The 18,744-nt window shown below is 44.7% G+C and overlaps 1 long non-coding RNA gene across 1 annotated transcript in view; it reads right to left on the reverse strand.

Moving 5' to 3' along the window:
• Window positions 1–219: 219 nt before the first annotated feature.
• LOC125283618 (uncharacterized) overlaps window positions 220–18,744 on the reverse strand; it is a 51,131-nt gene continuing 32,606 nt past the window's right edge. Inside the window, exon 5 of the long non-coding RNA XR_007191544.2 lies at window positions 220–3,236. This is a non-coding gene — a long non-coding RNA (uncharacterized LOC125283618). The remainder of the gene's footprint in view (window positions 3,237–18,744) is intronic.

Genomic DNA, 18,744 nt, shown 5'->3' on the forward strand with positions numbered 1-18,744 from the left:
TGAACCATAACAGTCCCCCCCATGTGCGCAGATTGTGCGTCTATAACATCTAAGAAGGGGTTCTCCGTCTGAGACTATCTTCAAGTTCCTATAAAACAACTCCCCAGGGTGGGCTAGAGGACCTCCTGAATCCCCTTCCTGCGCTAACCTTCTGTGATGTGTCCAGAAGAGACTTGGAGACACCGGAAACAATTCTACGAAGACATTCTTTTGAAAGTGTTTTTCAACATGTGTTCCATTTCTACCTTTAAATCCACATACAGAACGTATCCTCCCACTTTCTTCACCGCTTCATGCAGGCACCATATGGCCACTTGAAGGTCCCGCTGCCTGCTCAACGGGGCTGTGGGCTGCCCTGCTCACCTGTGCGTCGCTGGAGCCACGGCAGCCCCCCCGCGCCCAGGAGGAACCCAGGGAAAGTTACTGACTGATGGAAGAAATTCACTGGACGGGGCGCCTGGCTGGCTCAGTCAGAGCAGCATGTGATTCTTGATCCTGAGGTCAAGGTCATGAGTCCGCGCCCCATGTTGGGTGTAGAGATTACTTAAATAAATAAAACTTAAAAAAAAAAAAGAAATTCACAGGATGAATGGCTGGCTGGCTGGCTGGCTGGCTGCGTGGACAGTGTCTCAGCAGGAGGTGCTGCGACTTGGGAAGACAGCATGGCCCTTTGGGAGGCAGGAAAGGAGAACCACCAGAATCCAAAGAAAAATGAAGGTGAGGGACTGAGTGCACCTGCCTCATGGCAGTTTCTCAGGGGTCTGGCCTGGGAAGACCCCTCTAAAGCTCTCGGTTTCTCACACAAAGACCCATTCTCTGCTAGTCGGAGGGATTCCCTGTGTCTCCATCTTTCAGCGCTCAGGTAAATTGCCCTCCGGGACCTTCAGGCTCCATGTGAGCAGAAGTCTTTGCTTTGAGTAGCTTCTACATTTTGTCCATATATGTATTATGAATACACTATATTTCGGGGCGCCTGAGTGGCTGGGCTGGTTAAGCAGCTGCCTTCAGCTCAGGTCATGATCCCAGGGTCCTGGGATTGCGTTCCGCATCGGGCTCCCTGCTCAGCGGGGAGTCTGCTTCTCCCTCTCCTCCTCCCCCTTCCCCTGTTTGTGCTCTCTCTCTCTGACGAATAAATAAATAAAATCTTTTTTTTTAAGATTTTATTTATTTATTCGACAGAGATAGAGACAGCCAGTGAGAGAGGGAACACAAGCAGGGGGAGTGGGAGAGGAAGAAGCAGGCTCATAGCAGAGGAGCCTGATGTGGGGCTCGATCCCATAACGCCAGGATCACGCCCTGAGCTGAAGGCAGACGCCTAACCGTTGTGCCACCCAGGCGCCCCAATAAATAAAATCTTTAAAAAATAAATAAACAATTTCAAAAATGAATACACTGTATCTCAAGTGTCTAGAACAGCTCCTGGCCCTGTTAGATAGATACCCATTGTATGTTTATTGAATAAATGAATAACATCAGAATGAGAAAGTCACTCTAAGTCTGTGGTGAGAGCCATTACTTTCTGACCAACCCAGTATTTTTTGTGGTGCAGAGTGGTTGCAAATTTTGAAAACACAAGGCTTTAGTTCAACTTAAGTGAATTAATGACCAATGACCGCAAACAGGCTCTACAAAGAACAGCAGTCGAGGGGCTGGACCAGCCACCTGCACACCAGGCCCAGCTTTGCCCCTTAGGAGCGAGCCCTGTGCTTGTGGGCCTTGGGGTGCCTATGCCCCCCACGGCCAGCTTAATGACAGCATCTTCCTCTGAGGGTCTGTATGAGGATGAAAGAAGTCAATTGGCAACAAGCCCTTAGAAAAGAGCCTGGAGCATCGCACAAATTCTATACGCCATGTGTCTTAGCAGTTTTCTGGATCCCTGGAATTTGCTGAAATTGTATGCAATTATCAGGTGAAAGAAAAACTGGATTCTGTCACGTCATACCTCCTCCACTCCCACGGCCAGAGCCCCGGGTGGCATCTCGGTGAGATGTGACTCCCGTGTCCCAGCCTGTAGTCCTCGGGGTCACGCCCGTGGTCCACGTGAGGGAGCTGGGACATGAGTCCATCACCCCCGTATTCAGCCACCAGCCTGATGTTCGACCTGTTAGGAGGTAACACCCCATAAAAAAAGAACACAACGGAGAAAGAAGTGATTCACTCGGATGACACTCAATGTAGACATTGAGGGAGAGGCCAGGCTGCTCCCGAAGGGCAGGCGAGCACACCTGGCAAAGCAGGCTCCCCTGAGCCCGCGGGGCTCGCCCTCACCTGCTACAGGCAGTGTCGAAGAGAGGATCTGCGCACGTGCGGGCTTCAGTTCAGGGCTGGCTGTTCCATATCAGCGATGGCTTTTCCTTCTTGAGTGGAATTTTCCATTAGACTCACTGACAATATTTTATGTCAAATAAGTTACGAATTGAGCGGAAACGTCAAGACTGCGAGGGGGCAATCCAGTCAGAAAGGCCACAGGGAAGGGCCAGAGGCGCGGTTTAAGACAGTATTACATCCTAAACTGTGGTTCCGAAAACACATCTTCAATTCCTAAAACTCAGTCACACCCCTAAGGACACGAAGGTAAACTCTGAAACTCAGAATTCAAGAAAAATCAGCCATTCCTGGGCTTTATTTAATTGCTACATCCGAGGAGAACAAATCCAACCACAAAGAGGCAACACCCTCGATTTCCCTTCCAAGGAACTTTCCAGGGCCCTAAATTCAAACAGCTGGAATTACCATCCACTGAGTCTTTGGAAATAAGACCTCTGCCTCCTCCTAGGACATGTGCATTTTGCTTCGCAGACAGGACACCGTGTTCCGGATCTCGTTTCTTCTCCATGTAAACAGCCTTTTTTGAGAATCGTGTGTTTTGTATTCACTGCTGACATAGGTGACAGCGCTTCTGTCGTGCAGGGCTCCGAGCATGCAGAAGAGGTGAAGAATAGAAGCCTTGTCACCAAACAGCCTCAGCTGCCATGGGTCTAACCTCCAAATAATGAAACCGGTGGTGGGAAAACCTCACCAAATTCCATTTTACACATTCAAAATTCAGAAGAGATTCAGTCCAGGAAGTTATTAAAATGAATGACAGAGGGATGCCAGGGTGGTTCAGTTGGTTAAGCATCTGCCTTCGGCTCAGGTCAGGTCAGGTAGTGAGATCGAGTCCCGCATCGGGCTCCTTGCTCAGTGGGGAGCCTGCTTCTCCCTCTGCCTGCTGCTCCCCTGCTTGTGCTCTGTCTCTGACAAACAAATAAATAAAATATTCTTAAAAAATAATAATAAAATAAATAAGAGAGCAACAACAACATAGGGGCTCAGATAGTGCGGGATAAGGAAGCCAGCTCTGTGTTTGTGCAGAGAAAGGAGGCACCCGTACAGTTCCCTAAATTCTGCTCATGGGGAGAAAGTGATAGGAAACTCCAAACCCTAGAATTTCTAACAACCACAACTCCTTTATTATTTTTTTTAAAGATTTTACTTATTTATTTGTTTGAGAGAGAGACAACACAAGCTGGGGGAGCAGCAGGCAGAGGGAGAAGCAGGCTCCCCGCTGAGCAGGGAGCCCGATGCGGGACTCGATCCCAGGACCCTGGGATCATGGCTTGAGCCTAAGGCAGACACTTAACTGACTGAGACCCCAGGTGTCCCACTACAAGTCCTTTAAAAAGGAGGAGAAAATGTTTGCAGAGTGAAGGCCTGCCTCTCAGGCATCCACGTCTTCAGAACTCTCTGGCTTCCCAGCTGGTCCCAAGCAGGAAGCACGCACACACTGGCATTCAAACACACCCACTATCTGTTTGCACCTCTGTTTTCTAAATCAAATGTCTTGGCCTTGAACCACCAGCCTGGCAGAAAATCCTGCCTTAGCTATGCTTTGGGGATTCCCCTCTCTACACACCGCTGGGCGCCTGCAGAACCCCTCAGAGCACTGGAGGAAGGCCACGTGGGCCTCGTGAAGGCTGGTTGCACATCCTCCTTCCCTGCCGAGCGTCATCTCGAGGATCCAAGCCAAGGGTTCCGGGACGGGCTGGCTACTCTCCGAGGGCACACAACTCAGGGGACCCATCCCAGACATTGTGGGTATGCAGGGCACAGTTCTGGAGCCTCCTATGGCCCTAAACTCAAGCCCCCTCAACCACCACCACACCCCTCTTCCTGTCCAAGAAGCAGCCTCCTTCCTCTATACTTGTGGTGGAAGATGTGTGAGAACACTTTCAGCCTCCTAATGCCCTCCCTCAACTAGAGGGGGTAATGAGATCTTACAAACCTGATGCCCAAAGGTAATATTTTTAGTTGTTTTGTCCCCACTGTGTTTATTTGCTTTTGTTACCTAACACAAAAAAATCTAGAATTTTCATGTGGAAATCGAGCTCCCTATATTCTATTTAAAGATCAGGTGCTCTGGAAATGCCAGGTGCACACTCCCACCTGCCATGACTGGCTGGAGCTGACGAACGGCTTTCTATGGAACAAGTGTTCTCTGCTTTGCCACAGTCCCCACTACTCCATATTGCTGCACTGGGGCTACTTCACAAATTTACATTCCCTACTTGTGAGAACTGAAATTTACACTTCTGGATCTAGGCCGTAGGACATAAGTGTTGTGCTGCCTTTCTGAGAATAGGAAAAGGAACAATTACATATTCCTATTTGGGAATAGGAAAAGGAATTCTTCCAGATTTCCCAGAAAGATAAGACAAAACGTAATGTTTCAATAGCTTATCCTGTCATTTACATACAGATACACCTCCTCTGGCAAAGCGCGGGGGAAGCTTAATGCCAGCAACCACAGCCTTTCCAAACACACTTGGCACACAGCAATGAATTTGTCCACATGTTAAAGAAAAAGATCATTCTGATACGTGTTAAAATGGTAAGGCAGACTTTCTTCAGGACCATCTCAGTAGGTGCAGGGACCACTGCAATGGGCTTTTGCAGTAGATACAACAAAAGCGGGGATTTGTAGCCAAGTAGTTGGTGGGGGTCAGTGGCTGGGAAGTTGACTAAGTGGAAACATCAGAAGTGAGGGGGATTTGGTTGAAACAAGCCAACAGGATCCTTGCTGAAGGCAGGCCAGGTGAGCAGGTATCCATGGCCTAGGGGCTGGAGGTGAGGAATTTGGTCAGACATGGAGGTCATCACGCATCCCTGGGAAGCAGGGGCTTCTGGGTAAGCTAACCTAAGGCTGGCAGACTCAAGGGGCAGGCCTACTTGAAAAAGAGTCAGAGGAGCCAGACTAGAGGCTGGTCCTCATCACACACACCCGCTCACAGATAGTCCTCTCCCTGGAAGACCAGAAGGACCATTACCGGCTGGCAATGTCTATAAAATGCCAGGCTTTTTCCTCTGCAGGGAAAGGAGCCATGACTGAAGAGAAGACAGGAGATTGTGAAAAGCAGGGCAAATTCCCCAAACAAGACGGTGGGCTTTGTGGGAGGCAGCACTAGAAGTGACCAACATTGGGGCAGCTGGCTGGTTCAGTCAGTAGAGCATGTGACTCTTGATCTTGGAGTCATGAGTTCAAGCCCCACCTTGAGGGTAGAGTTTACTTAAAAGAAAAAAATTTTTTTTTAATTTTTAAAAAAGTGACCAACATTAACAATTTATCCCATAGTAGAAAGAAGAGCTAGCCTCAAAGTGACAGGGGACATGGGCTGGGCACTGCCACCGTCTGCTGAGGATACGCAACCCGTACAGGCGTGATACCACAACATGACAACTGAAGGCAGAGACTGCGTCACACCTTAAAGAAAAATACCAGAATGCATAAAATTAAAAAGTTGTTGGGTAACGTCCCAATATCTAACCAGAATGACACAGTCCTAGAAGTTCTTGGGAGTGAGTTTTCCAAGGTCCCTGAATCTCAAGGAAGAGTTGGAAGAGGACAGGCCTCCCCATTCCCTGGGCAGCCAGGCCACCAGATGTAAGGCAGCAGGGAGCCCACCCCAGCGCCTTGATACCGAGAGCAACGTGCTAGCCCATAACCAGCATTGTCTCTTCCTTGTATCAGACAGGGGGGCAGTAACCAGCACTCTGCACTGCCTGGAAGACTCCCATCTATCCACGGAAGACCTTCTCTGTGGACACACTACGTGAGCAATGCATTTTGCCTTTGAAACATCTTTCAAATTTACAAATCTCATCTCCCAGACCCTTGGGCTTAAGTGTTGTCTTTAGAAAGCAGCCATGCTTGACAAAATGCTCACACAAAGATGGACGGATATCTATCTTCTAGAACCCCACTCCACGCCCTTGGCCACCTCAAGGCTCTCTCCACCCTCTTCACTTCTAAACTGCAAGCTGCAGTTTTTGGCTTGAGCATTATGGAGACCATGATCCATCACAAAGTCAGGGAAAGGAGAAACATGATTTATTCTCTCACCCCCACCCCTCCACAAGGGGTCCCTGAGGTTCTAAGAGTAGAGATAGGCTCAGATTTTTCCTGAGGGGCTAAATATGCAAGAAACTCAATTATCAGTAGTCCTGATAATAATAAATGACTGAAGAAGAGCTTTTCTCTCCTCAATCCTCAGAGCCCTCTTGCCCTCAAAGAAGTCCACAGAGCTGGAAAGATACAGGAGACAAAAGAGGTAAAGAAAAATCTAGGGCAGAAACAAAGAAGTGGAAAGCGTCACCACAACGTTCTTGAATGCTAAACCAGGCCCTGATTAATCAAATACTTTGAATGTGAATCCCCAAATCAACCTTCTCTTTTTCATCAAAAAGAAAATGTCTACAGTCTAACATGTTATAGAGCAAGTATAAAATAGAATTGGAAATGTAAATTCAAAAATATGTCACGCCTAACTGAAGCAATAAAACATACAGAGAAGTGAAAGTTACTAAAATAGGCTTCCCTCATTCTTTGTTTAAACATTTGTCGAGGTCTGCTTAGAACCGAGCCAGAGAAAGGATGGACGTGAAGGGGGGCGGGGCGCCCGCTCTACGGGCGCGCGTGAGAACAACGGGGACCCAAAGGGCGGGCGCGGGAGTTTGGGGCTCAGGCCCGGGGTTACCGCTGCCCCTCCCCCTGCCTGGGCACCTCCACCTCTCCGCAGCCGCCGCGCCTTACACCTGCAAAGCTCCTTCCCGAAGCTAACGCCCTTAGTAGGGTCACTTGTGGTGGGGCTGGTCGGAAGGCCCCAGCCCTCCCCCAGCACAGTGGCTGCGGAGTCTTTTTAGATGTTAATTTTAAGATTTACTCAAAGGCCTTCAAGAGAAAGAGACTTTTAAGCAACGGAAGAATCCAATGGGTTTGAAAGCCTTGGCAAGCTGCTTCCGATCGGGCTCTGGAAAGGTACAAAAGCACGTTGCAGAACTGGTCTTGCTTGGAACGGAAACCACACAGGAGAAAATGTGTGCCACACGGGGAGGCGGCGCTTCCAGAAGGGAGCTTAGCCGGGGCCCGTTTCCCAGCGTGGCTCCTTTATGTCAAGAGATTCCTTCCCTGTCCTGGGAGACTGGAAAGAACCACCAAATGAAAACTCCTGTATTGACACAGTCAAGATTCATAGCAATGCAGAATCTGCTACCACTGAATTTAATAAAGTTTCGACGAAAAACTTTTTCACCAGTTTTGTCCAAAGCTCAGAATTTTGGATGACTTTGGCTTTTAACCTCACCGTGGAATTTTCTTTGCATTTGCAAGATTTAAGCGTTTAGCAGGTATTTGCTGGGGAAGGGGCTGACAGCGCACGGCAGAGCCAGACCGGACAGGTGCAGGGACGTGCAGCGTGGCGCATCTTCTCGCGGGAGAACAGAAAGGCTCGGGCTGTGTCCCGCCTCCGCCACCCCCGTAGCCCACTGCCCCCCGCCCCCAGGCCCTACAAAGGCAGAGAAAGACTTAAATGCCTTCTTTTCTCCCTTCTTCTTCCTCCTCTTCTTCTTCTTCTTCTTCTTCTTCTTCTTCTTCTTCTTCTTCTTCTTCTTCTTCTTGTTAATGAAATATTTCAAACGCACATAAAGGCTTAAAAATAATGCAATCAACCCCCTCTATCCACCACCACACAGCTTAAGGAATAAAACATTTCAAAACTAGCTCCCAGTGTAACTCTAACCTTCACTGAATTCTCCCTCCCTTCAAGAAGCAACTCCTATCTTGAACTGAATTTGGCAGGGTCCCTGTTTACATCATTAATCTGAGTGGCCCAAAATGGTGTGTCCGCACCATGTTGACAGCCCAGTCTTGCTCTACGCCGCGAAAAAAACCTGCACCAGCCAGCGAGAACAATCTGCAGATAGTCCTTCCTGGAACCTGGCTTGGCACGGAAAGGCACAGCGCAGGGCTCCTCAGGATTTCCGATCACCTCGGTGTGCTGGGCAGAGGTCTGTAAAGAGGGAGGTCCATGCATGGCTCTGCCCAAGCACTTAAACCCCCTATGCAGAGAGCAGCCGGCCCCATCCAGTTGGTCCCAGGCACCGGCTGGGGAAGTAAACAATTTCAAGGAAGGTGATCCAAAGTGCAGGGACTCCTAGAGAGAGGGACCTGGGACAGGGGCCCCACTTGCCCCAGTCTAAGACTGGTACTGGTATCCAGCATGTACACCTCTGTAGTTCACATTTTTCACTCAGTATTATGAGATTTATCCATGTTGACCAGCATGACTCTAGCTCATTCACTTTCATTGCTATTTAGTATCCCATGATAGGAATAGGCAACAATTTACTCATCCATTCTCCTGGTAGAAATTTCATTTGTTTCCAATTTTCCAGTATAAAAGAATAATACTTGAGATATTTCTATATATGTCTCCTTGTCATGTGCAAGGGCTTGTCCAGGATATGTACCTACAAGAAGAATTCGTTGATCTTATTATATCTGTATTTTTCAATTTGTTAGATATTCCCAAATTATTCTACCAAATGGTTAACAAATTACACTCTGGAAGGTTTCCTCCTTATCTACACCAGTAGCTGCTATCATCAGAGTTGGAATTTTCATCAGTCTGAAGGGTATAAAATATTTCTGTGTGGTTTTAATGCTCCTTTGCCTGATTACTAGGAATTTTTCTATTAATTTTCCATCCTGTTTCTGTCTGGAGCAAATTGCCTGTCTTTCCATTGGGTTGTTCATCTTCCTGATTAACACTGGTTCTTCCTGTATCTTGTATATTAACCTTCTGCTGCTTGTGGTCATAAATAGAATACATTGCAAAACCTTCTCAGAGCCAATGACTTTTTATTCCTTAATTTTGTTTTTTGATGAAGTTTTAAAATTTAATATCAGTAAGATAGCAATCTTGTTATTTACGCTTTTTTGTGTGATTTTAAGAGGTCTTTCCTTAACCTGTCATCCTAACCATTTTTTCTTAAAGGTGGGAATTTTTGCCTTTTCTATTTAGATCATTAATCCAACCCGGAACTGATTTTGTTTATAATGTGAAGATTCAATCTTTTTTTAAAAAATGTGTAAACTTTCCATATTTTCTTAAGATTTTATTTATTTTAGAGAGCAGGGGAGGGGTAGAGGGGGAGGGAGAGGGAGAGAGAATCTTGAGCATGCTGTGAGCTGAGTGCGGAGCCTGATGCAGGGCTTGAGCTCAAGATCCTAAAATCATGACCTGAGCCCAAATCGAGAGTCAGACGCTTAACTGACTGAGCCACCCAGGCACCCCTAAGATTTTATTTTTAAGTAATTTCTACGCCCAACACAGGGCTTGAACTTACAACCCCGAGATCAAGAGTCACATGCTCTACCAACTGAACCAGCCAGGCACCTCTGGAGATTCACTCTTATTTTTCCCATCTGATTAACCAATTGTCTAGACACCATTCTTTCCTCACTGATCTTCCACCTCTAGGGTTTATCAAATTTCCATGTACTTTTGACTGTAAAGCATTCATCTTTTTGTGTCTTTACCAATGCCGCTCTGAAACACTTGAACTTCGTAGAACCAACCTAAACCTTGTGCTTCTTCAAACCTAGTTTTCCTGGAGCTTTGTTTTTCTATAGAAATGTAAAATCAGCTTGCAAGATCCAAGAAAAGCTTGATTTAGATTTTTATTAGAATTGAACTGGACTTGAATTTACAGATTGATTTGGAGAGAGTGGACAACTTTATGAAATTGTGTCTTCCTGTTTACCTAGTATCTATTTTTTCACTTTTTTTACTTTCAACTTTTTGTTGTCTCTTATAAATAGCATAGGGTAGATTTGTCAAAAATCAACCTACAAATCTACCTAAAGTGGCAAATTTGGTCCATCTATATTTTTATTAGTAGTAAGAGTATTGATGTATTTGAAATTATTTCCATTTCCTTTCTTTTCCCTGCTCATTTTATGCTTCTACTTTTTTCTCCTTCTCTACCTTATTTTGGATTAAGAAGTTTGACTTAGTTGTTTTCCCCGCTGATTGGACTCAAATGTACATACTTAATTTCATGGTCCTCACATGTTAGTGGCATCAGAGCTTGTCAAAACACAGATTGCTGGTCCCTAGAGATCATGATCCCAGTATCTTGGGATCGAGGCCCGCATTGGGCTCCCTGCCAGGCGGGAAGCCTGCTTTTCCCTCTCACACTCCCCTTGCTGTGTTCCCTCTCTCACTGTCTCTCTCTGTCAAATAAATAAATAAAATCTTTAAAAAAAAAAAAAAGTTAGAATAGTAGTTACCCTTAGGAGAGATATGGGTAATGACTAGAAGGAAGTATGAGGGATGGGGGATTTGGGGTGCTGCTAATGTTCTGTTTCTTGTTATGGGTGCTGGTTACACACGTGTTCAGATTGTGAAATTTCATCAAGCTGTCCACTTATAATTTGTGTAATTTTGGGAATGTATATTATATGATTATATTATATAGTACTCTTGTTCCTTTCTTGTGTATGCTTTGAAATTTAACCAAACATTTCAGGCATTCTTGTTTTATATTCTGCATTTGATAAATCCAGTATCATAAGTTCTTAGGAGTTTTTGTTAATTCTTTTATGGTGGCTTGTTTCTTTGTTTTTTTTTGTTTTGTTTTGTTTTTTTGGAGTAGGAGCTTATATTCAGCTGGGGTTTATCTGTAGGAATCCTATAAGGCCTAGATTGAGACTATGTCTCCCCAGAAAGATCTGCATAGCTTTTGTCAGATGGCCAGAATTGTTACCAACTCAGGCTCACAAAATTAACTTCTCAAACCACTCAGTGTAGCTTCAAACCTCAAACCCAAAACCCATGCAGGTGGCAATGTATCATCACAAATTCCTGAAAGCTACTTTTCTTCCCCACTCAGAGCATGGGCAAAGACAAATGTCCTTGTTATTTCTCTTTGCTAAAAGTCAGATTTTTTTTTTTTTTAATTCAGTCCATTCTTTCCCAGAGGCCATAGCCCTGTGGGGGTCTTAGAACCCTCCATTTCATCTCCCTAATATGCATGGGCCCCTCAAGGCATTGTCTACCAGGCCCAGAGGACCATCCAAGCATCTAGCTTACCAGACTGAGTACCCCCAGCATTTGCTTACAACTCCAGTTTCCAGCTCCCTTTTCATTTGTGACTCCTGGGAGTTTCCTTGGCCTTCTCCTAACCTCAAATACACCAAAAAGGACATTTGTTACATTTAACCTAGCATTTTTGGGTATTTTGTATTTGGGTTGTTTTCACTTTGTTGTTGTTTGTTCTGATGGTGGAATTAGCAGAGGCTCCAGTCTAGTTAACAACAGCTGTCTGTGTCTTGGGAGCTGGGCACAAGGCACTATTTTTGCTGGGGAAGTTCTAGCGGACCTCACATGGCTAAAGGGCCAACAGCCCTGGGTGTAGAATGAAACTGATTAGGGCAAAAGCAGCAGCTCTCCGGAGGCAGCAGGTTGGGGTAGTGTTCTCAGAGTTATTACTCTCAGGCCAGCACAGGTCCTGCTCCCCCACCTCTCCCAGTGATTTTGTAAGAAGCTAATTCCCTTTGTCATAGCTCTTTCTCCTTAAAATAGAAAGAGTGGTTCAGTTATCTACAACTAAACCCTGCCTGACACTGACATCAAGAGTCTCAAGACAGAAGAAGGGATTAATAAATATAAAAGGGTTTGGCCATATTTATAACTATAGAAATGCAAGTTAAAATGATACAAGTTTAATTTTTTAAGTTATTTTTTCAAAAAGATACATTCATCTATATGAATACTTTTGCAGATATTCAAAATATGATGTCCAGTGATGGTAAAGATTTGAGGAAACAGACACTCTCATTCACTGCCGCTAATAGAAAATTAGTACAACCTTTCTGGATAACAAAGCTTTAAAAATGTATATGATCTTTGATCTAGTGATTCTATTTCTTATAGTCTATCCTAAAGAAATAAGTATGTGCACAAAGATGTCATTGCAAGAATGTTCAATGAAGTATTGTTTGTAATTTTTTAAAAAGGAAATTATCTCATGTTGAACAATTGAGGGCTGGTCCAATAAACTACAGCACACACATAATAGAGAACATTATCCAAACTTTGAAAAATCCGTAGTAAAAGAATGCTGAAGACGAGGGAAACTGTTGCCAATATATGAAACGGAAAGACCCACGACAAACAGCATGCACAAGACGATTCCATTTTTGGTAAAATAAGAAGCTGATGAAACAATATCTTCAACACAGTAGCAGACAATAAGCATCTCACAGACATTATCTGGAGCAAAAGAAGCCAAATATGAAGCACCACCTGTTAAAAGAAGCCAAAATCGTGTGTTTGGGGTGGAGAGGATTCAGGGAAAATGGATATTGACTGGGAAGGAGCAGAGGAAAACTTCTGGGTGCTGCAAACGTTTTATATCTTGAGCTCAAACACAGTCCTATAGGTACCCACAAATGTAAAACTTTATTGAGCTACGCACTTAAGATGAGCGTTCCTCATGCCCCTTATTGTCTGTGTGTTAAAACTCAATGAAAAAGTAAATCTTTCTGCCAGTGTGTCCCCTTCCCTGCCCCCGAGCACCCTACCCTCCTGCTGGAGCAGACGGTCAGTCACATGCTGGTTGTCTGGAGAGAGGTATGACAGGGAGCCAGTCTATGTGCGGCAGCCTCTGTCAGTCCACGTTCCCCCCTGAGCTGACCCTACGGCTGTACCAGCTGCCCTGCCTGTAGATCCCAGTGAGAAAATTCCTTTGCCGTCGGGTATGCCCATCTTCACACTGAGGTTGCCTTGGTCTCTGCCCCTATCTGTGTGGATGACCCCATCTGAAATGATCCTACGGCAAGAAAAAGGCAGAGAGGAGGATATGCCCCAGGAGAGGAGAGGGACAACGGAGGTGAGAACTGGGGAGCAGAGACACTGAAAGGATCTAGTTCAGGGAATTACTAAGAGGGACAGTGGTCAAATATCTCCCATTGCAAAGGACAGAGGGAGGGAGGGAGGAAAGAAGGTGCATAAGATTTTCAAAGATGTGCACTAAAATAGAGTTATGGATGACTTTTATTTCTTCCTTGACTGTATTCTCTAATTTTTATACAACAAATGTGTATTATTTCTGCAATAAGAACAAGAGTGTGTTTTGTTTGTGCTTACGGCACTTCGACAACGCACCATGGTAGGAAGTCACAACACGCATCCACTCCCCACGGATCCTGTTCCGTTTTGATCTTGATCGTAAGTCCCTCTGCCCCGCTCTTCGCTATCTCGGATCAGCCCACTCTGGTCTATGTTCATCTGGGGCAATTTATCACCTTTGGGATTGTGCAAGAAACATGATTTTGCTGGGAGTCTTTCTCTTGATAACAAATTACTGAAGATGGAGCCAAGAACAAAAGTGAGCTCTGGCACACAGATGAGTGGAATGTGCTGGATTCTCTCCAGCAACACATGAGGTGGACCCTAGGCACAGAGCTGCATGGGAGGGAGTAGTCACCTCAGGCCACCAGGCCACCAGGCCCTCAGGTCCCATGCGCTTCCTCCCTCTCAACACTTGTTCCCAGGAAGGGCTTTAGACTCTTTCCTACCAATTTTTTCTTTCTAAGATTTTTATTTATTTATTTATTTATTTATTTATTTATTTATTTGACAGAGAGAGAAAGAGAGAGAGCGAGAGAGGGAACACAAGCAGGGGGAGTGGGAGAGGAAGAAGCAGGCTTCCCGCTAAGCAGGGAACCTGATGCCAGGCTCTATCCCAGGACCCTGGGATCATGACCTGAGCAGAAGGCAGACACTAAGGACTGAGCCACCCAGGGACCCCTTTCCTACTGAATTTAAAAGCTCTTCAAAATCAGAGCCCTCAGGAGACTCCAGATCTAAGGAGAGATCCTCTGGTTGTAGATTGTGCACTAAAAGTCAGCTGCTGCACAGGTGCTTTCATGATGGGACAGGAAGCCTCTCTCACCTACTCGGCCACTGTAACCCTGACCCAACACTGTTTCCCACTTACTGCTCTTACTTCCCTGTTCCCGACCGGGATGGCCCTAGTTGTTGTTGCCACAATTTAAAATCATGTCAATGTTGATTCGACTCCATTCTGTACTCAGTTTGGTGATCACATGCTACTGAAAAGAAAGGCTGAGGTGACCTGGGATGCCCAAGGGGCCTCTCTGCAGGAAGTGGCTTATGGAGTCCTGGAAATTTGCACAGGAGTTGGGACAGGCAGGGAGATAGTTTGCAAGGGCTTGGAGGCAGGACTATGATGAAAGCCATCTGGCTGGAGCAGAGAATTTAGGTGGAGCTCCTTCTCCCCAGAGGCTAGAGAGCAGCTCAAGATGCATTTCCTGATAGGATGGATGGGATGGCAGGAGACGGAAGAGCAGCTGATTAATTTGGATTTTATGTTCCAAGCGATAAAGCGTCAAATAAATACTCTGAGCAGCCCAATGATAAGCTGAGAATGTACTTCAGGGAGATGGATCTGTGCAGGACAGATAAGGGAGAACGGCGATGAGGACGCCAGGCTGTAGGCTACTCCCCAGCAGAGAGCGGACTTAGGGAGGCAGCCACAAAAACAGACATTGCAAAGTAAGACTCAGAAGATCCAAAGAAAAAGATATTCCAACATGAAGGAGGAAGAGATCTATATGGTAGTAATGTATCAACATTCAACTGAAGTGATAAAATACGAGTTCTAATTAGACTGTGCAATATTAAGTCTGTACATTATAATCCCTAGAGCAACCATTACAAACACGTACAAAGAGATACAATGAAAAATTCAATAGAAAATTAAAAGGGAGGGGGCGCCTGAGTGGCTCAGCCGGTTGAGTGTCTGACTCTTGATTTCAGCTCAGGTCGTGATCTCTGGGTTGTGGCCTTGAGCCCTGTGGTCCGCTCCACACGCTGCAGGAAGTCTGTTTGGGATTCTTTCCTTCTGCCCCCCTCCCCCTGGTCTCTCTCTCATAAATAAATAAATCTTCAAAAGAAAAAAAAGAAAAAAGAAAATTAAGATGTAACATTAAAAACTATTCAGATAATCCAAGATAAGCCAGGACAGAAGAAAAAAAGAATGAAAAATAGGGAAGAAGCAAAAAAAGAAATAAAATAATTTAAAAAATAACCTAAATCCAGACATGTCAATAACTACATTAAATGTAAAAATCTAAACCAGGGTCTGCAAATTTTTTCTATGAAGTGCCAGACAGTAAATATTTTGGGATTTCTCAGTCATATGGTGTCTGTTGCTACTACTCAATTCTGCTCTTATAAGGGAAAAGCCACCCAAGAAAAGATATAAATGAACGAGCCTGGCTACATTTCAACAAAATCTTAGTTACAAAAACACGACACTAACCAGATCTGACCCACAGGCATAGTTTACCAGCCCCTGATCTAAACATGCAAATTAAGAGATAAGAGATTTTCAGAATAGATGAAAAAACAAGACCAAACTATATGCTGTCTACAAAACAAAACATATACACGCAGACACACAAATTCATCATAAATGTAAAGATAGAAGGAGGTTAAAAATAAAAAGATGGAAACCAATGCGCCATGCAAACACTAACCAAGAGAAAGCCGGAGCAGCTAGGTTAACACCAGACAAAGCAGACCTCAGAACGAGAATTACAGGGGATAGACAGGGACGTTATTGCTGAAGGACAGTTCTCAAAAGGCCTTTGCATCTCTGAACGTCTTGTGAACGGAGGCAATGACTGTCTTGGATCTGGAGTATCTTTTCAAGGATGTTTGTGCAGTCAACAGCAATGGAAACAGAAACTGCTCTCCTCTCAAGTAAGACAGTGGCTGGTCTGCTTTTAGTCCAGTATAACAATGGCAAAGGTCAGGAAGATTTCTTGCCTATAATCAAAGATTTGGGTCCCATAACCCCAGGGATCATCTGCTGTGCTGCGGCCCACTGTTTGTACAGGTGCCATCCGGCCCCGTTTGCATCAGCCGCTGAGCAATGGGGCTCAAGGAAGTGGTGCAAAGGCTGACAGTGTGGCTACTGCTCTTGTGGCTAATAACATCCTGTGTCTTCTGCCAGCATCCACGAAACTGTGGCAGGCTAACTCGTTAAGCTTGCAAGGGGGGTAGAACCTCATACCCTTTGCTGTCCTTGCAAATGACAAAAGGGTTGCCAAGAGAGCACAGCCATTCTAAATGTGCACGCACCGGACAAGAGAGCTTCAAAATACCTGCAGCAAAAATTGATAAAACGAAGGGGAAATGGGCAAATCCAAAATTATAGGTAGGGAGTTCAACACTCCTCTCAGTAATCGACAGAACAAGCAGACAGAAAATCAGCAAGGACACAAAACTGAAAACACCATCAACGAACTAATGTGACTGATACCTGTGGACTAGTTCACGTAGTACATTCTTCCTGAGGACCACTCACCAAAATAGACCATATCCAGGGTCATAAAACAAGTCTCGATTAAGTTTAAAAAAAATGAAATAATATAAAATATGGTTTTCCTGTTTTTGTTTTGTTTTTAAAGATTTTATTTATTTATTTATTTATTTATTTATTTATTTATTTATCAGAGAGAGAAAGGAGAGAGAGCACAAACAGGGAGAGTGGCAGGCAGAGGGAGAATCAGGCTCCTCACTGAGCAGGGAGCCCAATGTGGGACTTGATCCCAGGACCCTGGGATCATGACCTGAGCTGAAGGCAGACGCTTAACTGACTGAGCCACCAGGAGTCCTGTAATAATATGAAATATGTTCTATGACCACAACGGAAACCAGAAATCAATAAGAGAAAGATAACTGGAAAATCTCCAAACTTAAAAATTAATCAACAGATCTTCTGTTTTCAGCTCTCCTGGGGGCCCAGTCTTAGAAGGACCCCACATTTTCGTGGGCTTTTGCTCTGGAAGCCCCACCATGCTTTCAGGCAGGGGAAAAGGAAAATTCACCATTTTGAAAAACACCCAAAGAAGTCTCCCTAACAAAGGCCTGTCCTCTAAGGGAGTCTTACCTGATTTGAAGGAATGGCAATTAGCCAGTTCTAACCCCCTCAAGCCTTCTTGTCTCAGATAAGGAGAGGCAAAGAAAAGGCTAAGAACTGCTTCTGAATGTCACAGTCCAAGGACTCAGGCCCCTTAAAAACAGATTTAATTATAATTCTATGATTACAGACTACCTCCCTCCCCTCACACGTTACCACCATATCAACAGGGCTCCGGAATACAGTCACAGGGATTGCAATGGAGAGAGCGAGCTGCAAAACACAGACTCTACCAAAGACGTTCTTAGGAAAACCCAAAGGCAACAGGGAAGCATAAAAAAATGAGGAAACCAGAGGAAGTCTCTGGTACCAATGGTGAGAGCAAACATTAAGCACAGGCAACTCCTAGCAGATGAACAGAAAACTTTACCCGAAAAGCCTGATCGCCCCAGTTCCTCTTACCTGACACAATATGTCTGGCGTTCAACAAAAAAAATTACCAGGCATGGTAAAAGACAAGAACAATTACAGTTTGAAAAGACAAAGCAAGCATCGGAACCTGACTCAGATGCCACAGAGTGTGGACTTATCAGACAGGGAATTTTTTATGTCTACAGGGAAAAAGTAGATATGTAAGAACAATGGTAATAGGCACACAATATGGCCAATGATTCTTCACAAAGACGCAATGTCAATTCAGTGGAAGGAAGTCTTTCAAAGGACTTGTATCCAGAATACAGAAAGAACTCTCAAAATTGAACAGCAAGAAAACATCCTAGTTGTTGGTTTTTTGTTTTTTGTATTTTAAGATTTTATTTATTTATTTGAGGGGGATGGGGGGGAGAGAGAGAATCTCAAGTAGACTCTCTGCTGAGCATGGAGCCCGACATGGGGCCGGATCCTACAACCCTGAGATCACAACCTGAGCTGAAATCAAGAGCGGGCTGCCTAACCGACTGAGTCACCCAGGTGCCCCCAACCTGTTTTGTTTTTTTAATGGGAAAAAGGCTTGAATAGACCTTTCATCAATGAGAATAAATGTATCGCAAATAAGCCCATAAAATGATGCTTAACATCATTAACCTTTATAAAATTGCACATTAAAACCATGATGAGATACCACCACCACATATTAGAACCACTAAAATAAAACGTGACAATACCAAGTACTGATGAAGATACAGAACAACCGGAACTCTCACACTGCTGATGGGAACACAAAATGGTTCTCTCTGGGAAACAGTTTGGCAGATTTGTATAAAGTTAAATATATACTTCCCAAACGACACAGCAACAGTCTCCTGGGTATTTAAACTGATATTTATACACACACACAAAACTGTACACAAATGTTTATAGCAGTGCTACTTATAATTGTCAAATATTGAAAACCACTCAAAGTTCCTTCAACAAGTAAACAAACAGTGATAGAATCCTACTGAGCGATAAAAAGGAATGGGCTAGGGAACC

This window comes from Ursus arctos, unplaced genomic scaffold (assembly GCF_023065955.2).
Source record: "Ursus arctos isolate Adak ecotype North America unplaced genomic scaffold, UrsArc2.0 scaffold_13, whole genome shotgun sequence".
NCBI classification, from domain to species: Eukaryota; Metazoa; Chordata; class Mammalia; order Carnivora; family Ursidae; genus Ursus; species Ursus arctos.